Source organism: Delphinapterus leucas, chromosome 13, assembly GCF_059928025.1.
Source record: "Delphinapterus leucas isolate spDelLeu-1000000601 "Yukka" chromosome 13, BTC_Dleu_Yukka2, whole genome shotgun sequence".
Classification (NCBI taxonomy): domain Eukaryota; kingdom Metazoa; phylum Chordata; class Mammalia; order Artiodactyla; family Monodontidae; genus Delphinapterus; species Delphinapterus leucas.
The window spans coordinates 77698131-77713058 of NC_143141.1; the positions used below are offsets into that span (position 1 = coordinate 77698131).

Below are 14928 nucleotides of genomic sequence, written 5' to 3' on the forward strand. Positions count from 1 at the left end.
TATTTTGCCAGTAGGATTGCCTGTCATCAATATAAACACCCTACTGTCAGGAGAAAGCAGCATTGGTAGAAAAGTTTTAGAGTGCAGAAGGAAAGGAAACTTGATTATAGAAGAGTAGGCACTTAGATGCTCTGAAACACAGCAAGACAAATGACAAGGAGCCTCTATACTCCACATTCTGGTACCTTGTTCATGCCAGAATATGAGCCACTAAAAAACCCTTAGAAATTAATTTGATGCTTGTCCTTAATTGGTATGATTGCATTTACACTTCTGGAGAATTTTGACATGGAACATGCTTTTCTTCCTTTTTTTTCTCTCTTTTTCTTCTCCCTATTCCTCCTCCCTCTTTTGTTTTTTTTTTTCTTTTTTTTTTTAAGGAACATAGGAATATGTGACTTCTTGTTTCCAGGAAGAAGTATGCTAATATAAGATATGCTAATAGGGGATTTTGATTTATTTTAACATTTTTTTGTTTAGATTGACTCGAAAATTGCATATGTTTATTTTCTTTGGCTTTATAGATAATTTTATTCTTAAAAATCTGATCATGGCAAGTGAATTGTATTCAAATTGGTCCATGTATTTATTGAAATTTACATCAGTCTTGATGTGGTCATTTGACCCCATTACAGAATCTCTAAAAAAGTGTTCTGGACCAAGTGGCTTGAAATAATTTGGGATGGAACATTGGAAAACCCTAGCCTTAGGTACAGTATGGAACTAGAATGGAATTGGTAAATGCACTGTTGTAATATATCTTAGACTTCTGGGTAGCCAAATCTGTATTATGTCATGGTATTCCCAGAAGATGATCGAGAAGAGCAGTTGTTATCTTTGGGGAAGTGGCCTCGTGACAGTAAGGCAGCAATGTTGATCTCCTTCATGGTAGAAGAATAATCACATTCTTCGTTGACCATAAGCTTAGTGGCTAAACCCAGTGAGTTAGGATATGGAAAGACATGGAATATTTGGGGAAAACACTTCCTCTCAAACTGATGTTTTTTTACATGGTGTTAAAGCCCCATTATTATAGCAATTCTTTCCCCTCCCTTTTACTATCCCCATATAGAGTTGAAGTAAGTTATACTGGTGAGTTTGAGAGAGGAACTGGATTCAGGTAGCCAGTCGCCTTACTGGTTAAGTGCTGACCAGAGAAGACACATCTATTTCATAGCTTTTGACTGTGTATAGAACAAAGAGAAAGCTGGCTCTTTTTCATGAATGCGAGAATGGTGGTGCAGTTCTTAGAAATAAGTTCAATTCAGGTAATTATCAATAGCAAGAAGTTATAGAGGGCTTCCCTGGTGGCGCAGTGGTTGAGAGTCCGCCTGCCGATGCAGGGGACACAGGTTCGTGCCCCGGTCCGGGAGGATCCCACATGCCGCTCAGCGGCTGGGCCCGTGAGCCATGGCCGCTGAGCCTGCGCGTCCGGAACCTGTGCTCCGCAATGGGAGAGGCCACAGCAGTGAGAGGCCCGCGTACCGCAAAAAAAAAAAAAAAAAAAAAAAAAGTTATAGAAAGGTCAAGTTCTCTTGAAAAGAATCTTTGCTCATGTTGGAGCAGTACAATGAACTCTGCCTAATCAATGAAGCGATGATATAGTGGGAAAGCAGTAGGGATTGTATGATATAGGAGCAACACTTTGCTAATAACCCCATACCCTTCAAGCCAAGATTAAAGTCAGGAACTCATTCAAACAAACAAAGGTGACATACCAATGCCAGGTCAGATATTCAAAAATCATTAAAATGATTCAATAAATGATGCCACACGCACACACACAAAATCTACCAAATGTACTAAGTATACATGTCCACAATGAAAGACTTAATGTTCTAGTCATTGAAAAAAAATATATGATGAAGATGGGAAAGTTTTTTCAGATGAAGAATGGTTCATCTTGGCTACAATACAATTAGTAATGTAGTGTTACCATTAACTGATGTTTGGATTTATTGTTTACAATGCACATGCAAGGTGTGATGATTCAGTAAAGTGGTTTTGATTTTTTAAAAAAAACGCCCGAAAACTGATACATTAAAAACAAAAAATGATGACAGAGGCAATATCCATTTCGGAGTGCTGAGTGTAATGGTGGACATGCTAAATATATAGCTGAGTAATTTCAAGCATTCTGTCTGAAAAGAAAGCCAGAGATCTTAGAAACATAGTCCATCCTCAAGGAGTCCCACTTATAGGAAACAGACCAAGAGAGAAGACCAGGGTCCCCTAACTTGCACATTCCTTGCAAGTAGGGAGGTGTAAGGCTGCCAACAGAAATTTCATTCCTGAAACTTATAGGACTCTGACCATAGTCAATGAGTAGCAATAACTTATTGAGATCATCACTATTTTTAGAGGAAAAGAATTTTACTATACTTACTAGTTGTCTTTTCACCTATTGAGGAGAAGTGCCATTTATAGAGAACTGTATGCTTACTGCAGGTACTGTCTGGATTAGTGCCAAGGCAAAATAAATTATATTTGCATGATTTTAAGTTGTTAAGTCATCAATAAAAGAGAATTAGCCATGTTTACAAAATTTAAAAAGCCATTAAGCAACCCAATGTAGTCCTATTGAAATTTGACTTTTGGTAGTATAAAATATATCTCTTTAATGTTTAATTCAATAAAAAGCATACATATTTTACCGATGTTTTCATAATTAAAACATAATACACTAGTTTGTATTTAATAGATAAATAAATTACACCACAGCTTGTATTTAATAAATAAATAAGTAAACTTTCACATTGAAGTCAAAATGAGAAACTTGAAATAATGGATTCCATAGCTAACCAGTTCACCAGTTTTCTTAAGAAACTTACTCAGAAACTGACAACAAAATATTAACTTGGAAGCTTTATTTTTTTTATCCCTAAATGATCCTAAGTTCATAATTAATGAGCCTAAATAAATGAACAATTTTTTTTTCAGTATCGGTGAATGTGTGAAGCATTAAAACATGAACAATCAATCATTTAATTTATCATGTTTCTCACATTATGTTCCTAGATCACTGATATGAGGTCCTTTAACTCTATTTTTAAAAAATATGTATTGAATGATGCACAGGATAAATCTCAGTATTTATAGAGGAATATGCATCAATGTCATAACTTCCTCATCCATGCCCAATTGTTCTCCACTTTTAACAATACTCAATGTATTTTTCCTAATGAAATTCATTCCCAGGAGAGGTAAGAACTTTACTTTGTTCGGCAAACTTGATAGTTAGGCATGTTATCTTTCATATTCACATTTTGTTATTAACAGCGAATTCATCTTACACGTACAATTCACAGATTAATAAGTGAAAAGGCTTTCATTAATAATTAATGACATTTTCTTTATTTGCTGAAGATGGAAATTCAGTGAGCTGAGAACTTTTCTTAATCTTTTTAAACAATATCTAGCAAAATTCTCTGTAAGTTCCATTATACTCTACTCCTGTGATATTCTAGGGCTACATACGTCTTATAGTCAAAATATTTTGAATAGGTTAATCACATTTATCCAATATTTATTAAGTCTCCAGCAAAATAGTGTAGAATATAGAAATGGAAAATATGTGGGATTCTTTTTCCTCTTCAGGTATTTCTTCAAGTAGCATATTCTGATATACTGTGTTCCTTCCATTAATTTATATGTTCAACAGATAGTCACTTTGCTCTTACCGTGTGCTAGCACCATTCCAGGACCTGAAGATTGAATGGTGTTGAAAACGTTTTTGCCCTCTTTGCCCCTAAAATCCAGAAGACAGATAAGAAATAAGCAATTCACAGATAATTTACTTTGAAATAATATGAGAATAATTATGTCCTTTAAAATGAAATACATCAGAAATTAAATTTCTTCGTATAGTTTTTGTGTTTGTATGTTCTGAATGCATATCTAAAGAATGAACGAAAACCTGTTTTCTCAGTACTTTACTGTGAATGGAAATAATGTTTTAGCTTCCCAAGAGGACCTCAGAGGAGGAAGAGTTTTGTAAGCTCCCTAAAAAACAATGACCACATACATCTGGTCCATCTAGTATTCTCAGAACACAATAAATGATTTTAGTATATAAAAGAAAAAAATACTGTTTTGTGATTTAAAAAGTCATATTGTTGCATATTTACATAAAAATCTGTGCAAATTAGTATTTTACTGCTTCCTGGCATTCTTATTACAATTCCCTTGCCCATTCACTCTCCCACTCTTCTGGAAGATAACAGCATATCATTTTCTCTCTCCTAAAAAATCCCTGTAGACCTCCCCTTTCTCTATGTAGAGCCGATGTCTTTCTTTCCTATTTTACTGAGAAAGTAAAAGTGATTAGAAAATATTTCAGGAGCTTCTATTAATACATCTGGCCACCTATCTGCAGCCGTGCTCCAATGATCTTTCTTCTCTGGTGTTTTATAATAAATGAATTACTTCTACTCCTAACAGAAGTTTGTCAACTTGCACATGAGATTTCATGAATTTTGCCCATTCCAGGATATTGCTTCCGTATCTGCTCTTTTTTATGCCATTATAATTTATCTTTCTACTGTATCTCCCTCATCAGCATACACATATCCTATTCTCTCTACTCTACTTCCCTCTCTTGTTATTGCCTTTTCTTTCCTTTCCCTTACAGCAAAACTCTTCAAAAGTGTTGTCTATATTCTACCACTGGTTTCTCCCCTACTTTGAACCCATTTCATTCAGGATTTCATCTCCACCAGGCTTCCAAAAATTGTCTTTTCAAGGTCACCAATGGCCTCAGTTCTTGGCTCTCGCCTTGCCTTGCCTATCAACAGAATTTAACAGCTAATTACTGTCTCCTCCTAAAACTATTTTTTTCTGATTGATTTCCAGGTTATCACCATCTCCTGCTTGCCCTTCTTTCTCACTACCAGTCCTCCATACCCTTGGCTGGTTCTTCCTCACCTCCACAAACATTTAAACTTCAGTGGTCAGTCTTCTTACTGACTTTCTTCATTCCCTATATTCACTGCCTTGGTAATTACTTCCAGTTACATAATTTTGAATACTTTCCCTTTACTGATGAATCCAAGTATAGTTTCCTAGCTTGGTTCTTATCCCTGAACTCCAGATTTGTATCTGCAACTACCTATTTGACACTGCCATTTGGATTCATAACTGGTATTTCAAATTAACATGGCAGGAAACTGAATTACTGAACCATCCCCTCCTCCATGAAAAATAATAGCCCTTCTACAGTCTTTCCTACACTGATTGATGACAACCTCATTCATCCATTTGTTCAGACCAATCCTTGAAATGATGCTTCACTCTATCTTTTTCTTCCTCACCACGTACATTCCAACAGCAAATCTATCATCTCTCCTCAAAATATGTACATAATGTTACTACCTTCCACCACTTCAACTGCACACCCTGCCCAAGTTACCATCCTCTTTCACGTGATGATGCTAAACTCTTTGCTGACGTAGTAATGCTTCTGCACTTACACTTGCAATGTGTTCTAAGTTCTCTCTGCATTTGGCATTATCAGTCTTTTGTAGTAGATAGGCAGTGACATTTTATTTTTATTGAATTTGCATTTCCCTGCTTACTAATGAGTCATCACACATTTTCACATTAACCATTTGGATATGTTCTTTCATGGAGTTTCTGTTTAAACTGCGTTACCTACATTTCAATAATGTATTTTTTCTTATTGATTTGAAGACACTTTTTATATATTCTGGAAATAAAGCCTTTGTTGATTACATGAGTTGTAAGCGTCTTCTACTCTGTGGGTTTTCCTTTTAATTGTAGCTTTTGATGGAGGTAAATTTTTACTTTTGGTAGTCAAATTTTATCAAACTTTCCTTTATGGTTCATCGTATCAGTTTCTTTTATTCTATTTTCCTACCCCAAGGTCATGAATATATTCTTCTCCATGATTTTCTGAAAGTTGTGTCTTTCACATATAGGTATACAATCTCCCAGAATTTGATTTTGTGTGTACAGTAAGTCTCCTACACACGAACTTTCAAGCTGCGAACTTTCAAAGATGCAAACATGCATTCACACATCAATCACGTAAGTTAGTTCACATGTCTGGTGTACACTGTCACATGCATACACCTCTACAAGTGGTTATGCTTTTGTGTACTTTACTGTACAGTACTGTATAGAGTACAGTAGTACCGTATCTTTATTTCTGGATGTCCAGAAGCAAGTGTAAAAGCAACAGTGATATAGCTGGTACTGCTAAGAAGCTCCAAGCACCAAGAAAGGACAAAGAGAGACAAGAGGAAGAAGTAACTGAAGAACCAAAGAGATTCACGATGCAGGAAATGGCAAGGGGATTTTCTTTATTTGAGGAGGCACTGTTAGTTTTTGAGGCACAGGACCCAAATGTAGAATTGTACACGAAGGTTGCAGCAGCCATTCAGAATGCAATCCAGTGCTACTGTGTCATCCATGACAAGAAAAAAAAAGCTACTACCCAGAAATCACTGGATCATTTTTTCAAGAGGGTAGATAGAATTGAATCCAGCAAGGAACCAGAACCTGCGCCATCAGTGTCAGGCGTGAGTGAAATTGCAGCTTGCCCTCCATCTCCTATTATTGACGATCCTTCAGCTCTACCATCTCCCACCTCCTCTCCCTCCTCCAGTCAGTAACTCTTCTTGCCTGTTCACTTGATGCCAGCCCCTGTATGCCAGCTGTTGTATTGTTCTACTGTACTTTTCAAGGTACTGGACTATAAGATTAAAAATGTTTTCTCTATTTTTTGGTATGTTTTTTATGTATTGTTTGTGTGAAAAGTATTATAAACCTATTATGGTACAGTATTTTATAGCCAATTGTGTTAGTTGGGTACCTAGGCTAACTTTGTTGGACTTATGAAAAAATTGGACTTAACGAATGCACTCTCGGAATGGAGCTCATTCATATGTAGGGGACTTGCTGTACTGTGACAAAGAGGCCAAATAACTTTTGTTTTTCATATGGATATCCAATCTCCCTTTGGAAAAACAGTCTTTTTCCCACTGATCTACAGAATCACTTCTAAAACAAATTGAATACCCAAGTATGGTGATTTTCCCCTTGGGTTCTCTGTTCCATTCTACTGAAGGAGGATGAAAGGTCTTCTAAGGCACATAAAAGAAACCAGAAGTCATAAATTAAAATACTGATATTTTAATTTACGAATATTTACTGATATTTGGTATTATTAAAACAGATAATTTTTTCAAGTCTTGGCCTAATATAAATATCAAAATAAATGTCAACAGATAAAAACCACACGGATAGAAGTATAGTTGTCATATTTAAGATATAGAGCATCTCCGTGAGTTAATAGAAAAATGATGAACAACAAAATGGTAAAATAGGGAAAGGAAATAGTAATAGAGAGTTCACCAAAAAATCAGTTAAAATGGTGCAGAACATATAAATACCCTTATTTTTTTGTAATTAAGAAATAAAATTTAAAACAACAGTGAAATGTAGTTTTCATCCTATCAATTGCAAAGGTTATTTGTTAGAATATTCTGCTACTGAGGAAGAATGAAAACTGGCTCTTTCATATTCTATGGGTGGAAATAGAAGTATGTGATACCTTTTAAAAGGTGTATCAATACTGGCCTGGGTATTCCACTTATGTATGTACTCATCAGCTAATTTTATCCTCACGAAACTCTGTGAAGCCAGTACTACTAAACCAAATAAAGGTTAAGTGAGTTGCCCAAGATCAAAGCTAGTTAAAAAAAAAAAAAAAAAAAAAAAGCTCAAATTTGATTCCAGATAGTTTGACTCTACACTCCAGGCTCTTAACCACATTTGGTTGCCCTTCCCTGAATGTGTGAGGCTGTTCATTGCAGTAGTTTTATCAAAACAGTATTGGTATGATGTAAATACCACACAATATAGGAATTTTAGAAAATACCTTCATGCAATGGAATACCAAGCAGTCATTAAGAAAAAAGATGCTGTAAATCTATAAATGCTGCTTAAAGGATACATAAGAACCTGGTGACAGTGGCTAACACTGCAGTGTATCCTGGAAATGTGAAGGCTGATTTATTTTTCCTTATACGTCTTGCAGGTTTTTAAGTTTTTACTATAGGCATTTGATACCATTATATACACTTTCTTCAAGAAATAAGCAGCATAGTAACTCAAAACCTGTCTTAGTAATGAGAAAATGTCATACAAACAAGCGATCAACTCTGTGGTCCAGGTCCACCCCAAGGCCTGCACCAGACACACATGCTTTCGAAAGAAAACCTTTCATTCATCCTTTCCTGCCGTCAGTGTGGAAACCTCGGAACTGTGCCCAGAGCAGATCTGTTATCAGAAGCAGGCTGTGGTTTAGCCCTTCACTTACCTATTAAGAGAAAAATTTGAATGTAATCGCATCCATGACGTTTGGGAGGCGGTTTGCGGAGGTGGACGGAAGCTGTGCGGCTGCCTGCCGGGCTCCATCCTGCTTTCCAAGAACCCTAATCGTTCGTTCCTCAGAAGAAATGTCAAGCAGCTCATGCTGTCAACAGAGCAGATGCTCCGCCGACGTCTTTGGGGAAGTGTCAAGTGACTGGAAAATGGATGCCAAAGCTGACAGAAGATCCTTACCCTCTCACTAAATTTCGTGTTCCCTATGACCTGGTATTTGGTCATGTACCCCAGGCCTCCGTGTTAGCAGCAGCCCCTGCAGGGGGAGACTCGACCACGTGCTCACTGGGACGCCAGAGGACTGAGCTTCCTCTCTGCCTCCTTCACGAGATGCTCGCCGAATTACGAAGACAACTGTGTTTATTTAATTCGCTTTACTCTGTGAAAGTTTCTCTTCTTATCTGACAGTTTTTACTTGGGAGGCATCCTCTTTTTTTCAGTATGTGCCTTAAAAATATTGTTTTTGTATCTGTTGTCTTTTTTTACAGTTTCTCCTGGTATATACATTTTTTTCATAGAAAGCTTTTATTAAGACACAAAGTAAACAATAAAAATTTGAAACTTTTATATTTTCCTTGTGCTTACCTTTGCACTACTTTATTTGAAATTAACAAACACCCACACAGCTTTTCGACTCCATTTTATAAAGGAGGAAAGTGAAACCCACGAGTTCAAATAACGTGTCCAAAGTAGCACAACTAATTGGAGATGTATGTGGGTTGAGAGCTCTAGTTGGCCATGTTTTCTCATATACTAAGATCACTACTAGGTCCTCTTTGATTGATGTCTTCACCCTCATTAAAAGTGTAGCTTAAGTTTAAAAATTCTAAAACTAAAGTCATTAATGTATCAGTAGCTGACTGCAGAAAAGCTGGAGGATATTGGACACAGAAGGATAATGGAGAGGAAGAAGAAAGGGGGAAGAGGAAAAGGTAAAGAGAAAAAATATTTGGCATTTGTTTGCTAAATATTCTTATATTTGGGGGTTATGAATTATATTTTTATGTTCCTTCCCACATAGAAGTGTGCATAATTGTGTGAGTTCTCTCTCACTCTGTTCTGGCCTCAAGCATATACAATTTTGACAAACACTTCTATAGGGAAAAAATACAAAATTAGTAAACATTTATTCATAATGAGAAAAGAAATTACAATAAATACCATAATCATAATAAGATCCAGGAAAACAATATAATGTTTTATTTATAAAATTTTTAACATAATTCTTTATTTTTCCTACTATTTTATTTTGGCTGCATTTTCTTTAATGTTCCTTTATTTGAAAATGATTTTGTAATTATAACTTCTGACATGAGAATACAAAGTCAATTCAATCCTTCCTCTAGTGATATAAATTAATTTCCTTTAATAATTGATAGTTTAGGAAAGATTACTTAGTTTCATAATGTTTTATTGGATATGTTATTTACATTCTGAGGCAGTCAAATTTGGGGAAACTGTAAATTTTCTTTATAGCTGAGATGTAAGATTCAGAATAGTATTGAATATATATAAAAAATAACAAAAATATGCAAAATAAAAAAATGAAACATAATTAGTTTTATTTGTTTAATAAAATGTTAACAATAAATAAAAATACATATATTTTTATAAATGTATATGTGTATGTACATATATATTTTTTTCTTAAGTATAGATGGTTACTTTTGAACACAAATCTCTGAGAACTGTATTCTGCTCTTATCATTTTATGTCTGATGATTTGAAGAATTTAAACAGAATAGTTTCTAGCACAATTCAAGCAATATTCTCTTTCCTGTATTACCCTGATATATATCTAATCCCAGAAACCACAGAATACATTCACTATTTTCACACAACCTTTAGCCGTGTACTTTAGTTCAGTGTCAAGAGTCACCCCAGTAGTTATTTCCTGGTGATCATTTCTAAATCAGACCTGCTAATAATAAATTGATTAAATATGAAATGAATCACACAATCATGTCCAAATCAATAAATTGTCCTTTTAATGAATAAGGTCAAATAAAAAATACTTTGTAATAGCAATTTTATGGTTTGTTTAATATTTGCCAGTGTGAGTTCAGCATATTTTTCTAATGTATTTTCTAAATCGTTATTGTTGATCACTATATTTTGGAATATTCTTTGACATAATGAGGTAACAAATATGGAATCTCAATAAAGAAACTGAAGCTCCCAAATAGGACCAAATTGAAATTTTACAACTAAAAAATATAAACCCTTCAGTGAAAAAAAATTGATTGGATAGGTTTAACAGCAGGTTGAACACTAGGAAAAAAATCAGTTTATTTGGAGAAGGAAATAGAAACTATCAAAGCTAAATCACAAAAAAAAATAAAGCTAATAAAAATAAATTGTGCCTCAGTGACCTATGGGACAATACAAAGACGTTTAACACACGTGCAAAAGAGTAAAAAAAAAAAAATGGAAAAAGATTTGGACAGAAAACATATTTGATGAAATAATGATTGAACATTTTCCAGATTAGATGAGCGATAAATACAAAGACCTAAGTGACTCAAAGAACCTTAAGAGGATAAACATAAAAAACAAAAGAGCACATATACCAAGAGAGATCCAAATCCAACTGTTGAAAACCAATGAAAAAGAAATACTCTTAATAGTGACCAGAGAAATAAGACATTTCTTGTCAGAAATAATTCAAGGTGGAAAAAAGAATAGAATTTATACTAACGTAAGTATCTTGAGTAGAATGAGAAGTCATTAGAAGGCTCTGAGCAAAGTGATGTAAACTACACTTGATCCTTGAACAACCCAGGTTTGAAATGCACCAATCCACTAATATGTGGATATTTTTTTCCTTCCAGTTTTATTGAGATATGATTGACATACAGCGCCATATAAGTTTAAGGTGTACAGCATAATTATTTGATTTACATACATCATAAAATGATTGCCACAATAAGTTTACGAACATCCATCATCTCATATTGATACAAAATAAAAAAATTTTAAATATTTTCTCCTTGGGATGATAACTCTTAGGACTTACTCTCTTAAAAACTTTCATATATGACATAGCACTATTAATTATATTTATCATATTATACATGCATCCCTAGTATTTATTTATCGTATAAATAAAACTTTGTAACTTTTGACCACCTTCATCCAATTCCCCTTACTGCTGCCCCCTCCTCTCATAACTACAAATATGATCTTTTCTTCAGAGATCAGATTTGTTGTTTGTTTGGTTGCTTGCTTGGTTGAGTATTTTGAAGTATTATTGATCTGCAACACTATGTTAGTTCCTGGTGTACAATGTAGTGATTTTATATTTCTATACAAAATGAACATCATGATAAGTCTAGTTCCCATCAGCCTACACACAGATATTACATTAACTGTATTCCTATATTCTAGTTCATTTATTTTGTAACTGGAAGTTTGTACCTCTTAATTTCCCTTATCTATTTCACTCATCCCACCACTCCCCTCCCCTCTTATCAACTACCTGTTTGTTTTCTGTACTTATGACTCTCTTTCTGTTTGTTTGTCATTTTGTTTTGTTTTTAGATTCCTGACTTATTTTACTTAGCATAATACTTTCTAGGTCCATCCATGTTATCACAATGGCAAGATTCCATTCTTTTTTTGTGGCTGAGTAGTATGCTTTTGTATATATATATATACAACACATCTTCTTTATCCATCTATCTATTGATGGTAACTTCAGTTGCTCCCTTGGTGAATAATGCTGCAATGAAAAAAAGGCTACATATACCTTTTTTGAATTACTGTTTTTGTTATCTTTGGAAGAATACCCAGAAGTGGAATTGCTGGATTGTGCCATAATTTCATTTTTATTTTTTTGAGGAATCTCCATACTGTTGCCATAGTGGCTGCACCAATTAACATTTTTACCAACAGGGTACAAGTAATCCCTTTTCTACACATCCTCACCAATATTTGTTATTTGTTGTCTTTTGGATAATAGCCATTCTGACATATGTGATATGACATCTCATTGTGGACTTGATTTTCATTTCTCTGATGATTAGTGATGTTGAGCATCTTTTCATGTGTCTATTGGCCATCTGTATGTCTTCTTTGGAAAAATGTCTACTCAGGTCCTGTGCCCATTTTTTTAAATCAGATTATAATGTTTTAAGTTAAGTTGTATGAGTGCTTTGTATATTTTAGATATTAACCCCTCATCAGATATATTGTTTGTAAATATCTTCCCCATTCAGTAGGTGGCCTTTTTGTTTCATTGCTAGTTTCCTTCACTGTGCAAAAGATTTTTAGTTTGATGTAGTTCCATTTGTTTATTTTTATTTTGTTTCCTTTGCCTGAGGAGACATATCCAAAAATTATTTCAAAGACCAATGTCAAAGATAGTACTACCTATGTTTTCTTCAAGGAGTTATCATTTCAGGCCTTATATCTAAGTCTTTAACCCACTTTGAGTTTATATTTCTATATGGTGTAACAAAGTAGTCCTGGTTGATTATTTCACATGTATTTGCCCAGTTTTTTCCAACACCATTTATTGAAAAGGCTGTCTTTTCCCCATTGTGTATTTTTGCCTTCTTTGTCATTGACCATATAAGTGTGGGTTCACTTCTGGACTCTCTATTATTTTCCATTGATATATTTGTCTGTTTTGGGGCAGTATCATACTGCTTTAATTACTGTAGCTTTGTATTATAGGTTGAAATCAGGGAGTGTGATAACTGCAGCTTTGTTCTTTTTTCTCAAGATTGTTTTGTTTTTTTGTTTCTTTCTTCTTTTGCTCTCTTCCCTTGTGATTTGATGATTATCTTTAGTGCTGTGTTTAGATTCCTTGCTCTTTTTTTTGGGTGTATATATATTATAGATTTTTTTGGTTTGAGCCTACCATGAGGTAATATAATTTCTTTTTTTCTGTATACTAGAGTTTATCAGACACATGATTAGCAAATACCTTCTTTCATTCTGTTGGTTAAGCTTCTATTTTCTTGATAGTGTTCTTTGAAATACACAGTTTTTTAATTTTAGTGAAATCTAATCTATCTGTCTTCTTTGATTTCTGTACTTTAGATGTCATAACTGAGAAACCACTGCCAAATCGAAGGTCACAAAATTTTTCACCTGTTTTCTTCTAAAAATTTTATTGTTTTAGTACTTACATTTTTTTCTTCAAGCCATTTTGTTAGCTTTTGTATACTTTGTGAAACAGGATTCCAGCTTTATTCTTTTGCAAGTAAATATCCTGCTATGCTAGCACCAGTTGCTAAAAAGATTAATTTTTTTCCCAATTGAATAGCATTGTTATTTTTGCCAAAATTCAATTGACCACAAATGTATGGGTTTATTTATGAACTCTTAATTCTATTAACTTTATCTATAAATCTATTTTTAAGCCACTATCACACGGTCTTGATTACTATAGATCTGTACTAAGTTTTAAAATCATGTACTGTGAATCTTCCAACTTTATTCCCCTTTTACAAGATGAAATTTTCTGGGTCCCTTGAATTTCCATAAAATTTTAGAATCAGCCTGTCAATTTCTGGAAAAATAAAGTTCACCTGAGATTTTGATAAGAATTGCATGGGATCTGTGGTTTGACACAAGAAGTATTGGCATTCTAAAAATCTTTTCTTCTAATCAATAAACACAGATACATTTTCATTTACTTAGGTTTTTTATTTTTTTCAACATGCTTTGTAGTTTTTACTGCATCTCTCTTACTCTTCTTTTAGTTATTACATTTATTTCTAGGTATGCCAAGTTTTTGTATGTTATTACAAATTGACTTGTTTTCTTAATTTTATTTTATTTTATTTTTTTGTAATAATTTTTTAACATCTTTATTGGAGTATAATTGCTTTACAATGGTGTGTTAGTTTCTGCTTTATAACAAAGTGAATCAGCTATACATATACATATATCCCCATAGCTCCTCCGTCTTGAATCTCCCTCCCAACCTCCTTATCCCACCCCTCTAGGTGGTCACAAAGCAAGAAGACGATCTCCCTGTGCTATGAAGCTGCTTCCCACTAGCTAGCTATTTTACATTTGGCAGTATATATAAGTCCATGGCACACTTTCACTTCGTCCCAGCTTACCCTTCCCCCCCAGGTGTCCTTAAGTCCATCATCTACTTCTGGGTCTTTATTCCTGTCCTGCCCCTAGGTTCTTCATAACCTTTTTTTTTTTTTTTTTTTTTTTAGATTCCATATATATGTGTTAGCATATGGTATTTGTTTTTCTCTTTTTGACTTACTTCACTCTGCATGACAGACTCTAAGTCCATCTGCCTCACTACAAATAACTCAATTTTGTTTCTTTTTATGGCTGAGTAATATTCCATTGTATATATGGGCCATATCTTATTTATCCATTCACCTGTCGATGGACACTTAGGTTGCTTCCATGTCCTGGCTATTGTAAATAGAGCAGCAATGAACATTGTGGTACATGGCTCTTTTTGAATTATGGTTTCCTCAGGGTATATGCCCAGTAGTGGGATTGCTGGGTCATATGGTACTTCTATTTTTAGTTTTTTAAGGA

At 34.3% G+C, this 14928-nt stretch overlaps 1 pseudogene; it reads right to left on the reverse strand.

Moving 5' to 3' along the window:
* Nucleotides 1-8439, reverse strand: part of LOC111174744 (E3 ubiquitin-protein ligase Mdm2 pseudogene) — a 30551-nt pseudogene extending 22112 nt beyond the window's left edge.
* Between the last annotated feature and the right edge of the window lie 6489 nt (nt 8440-14928).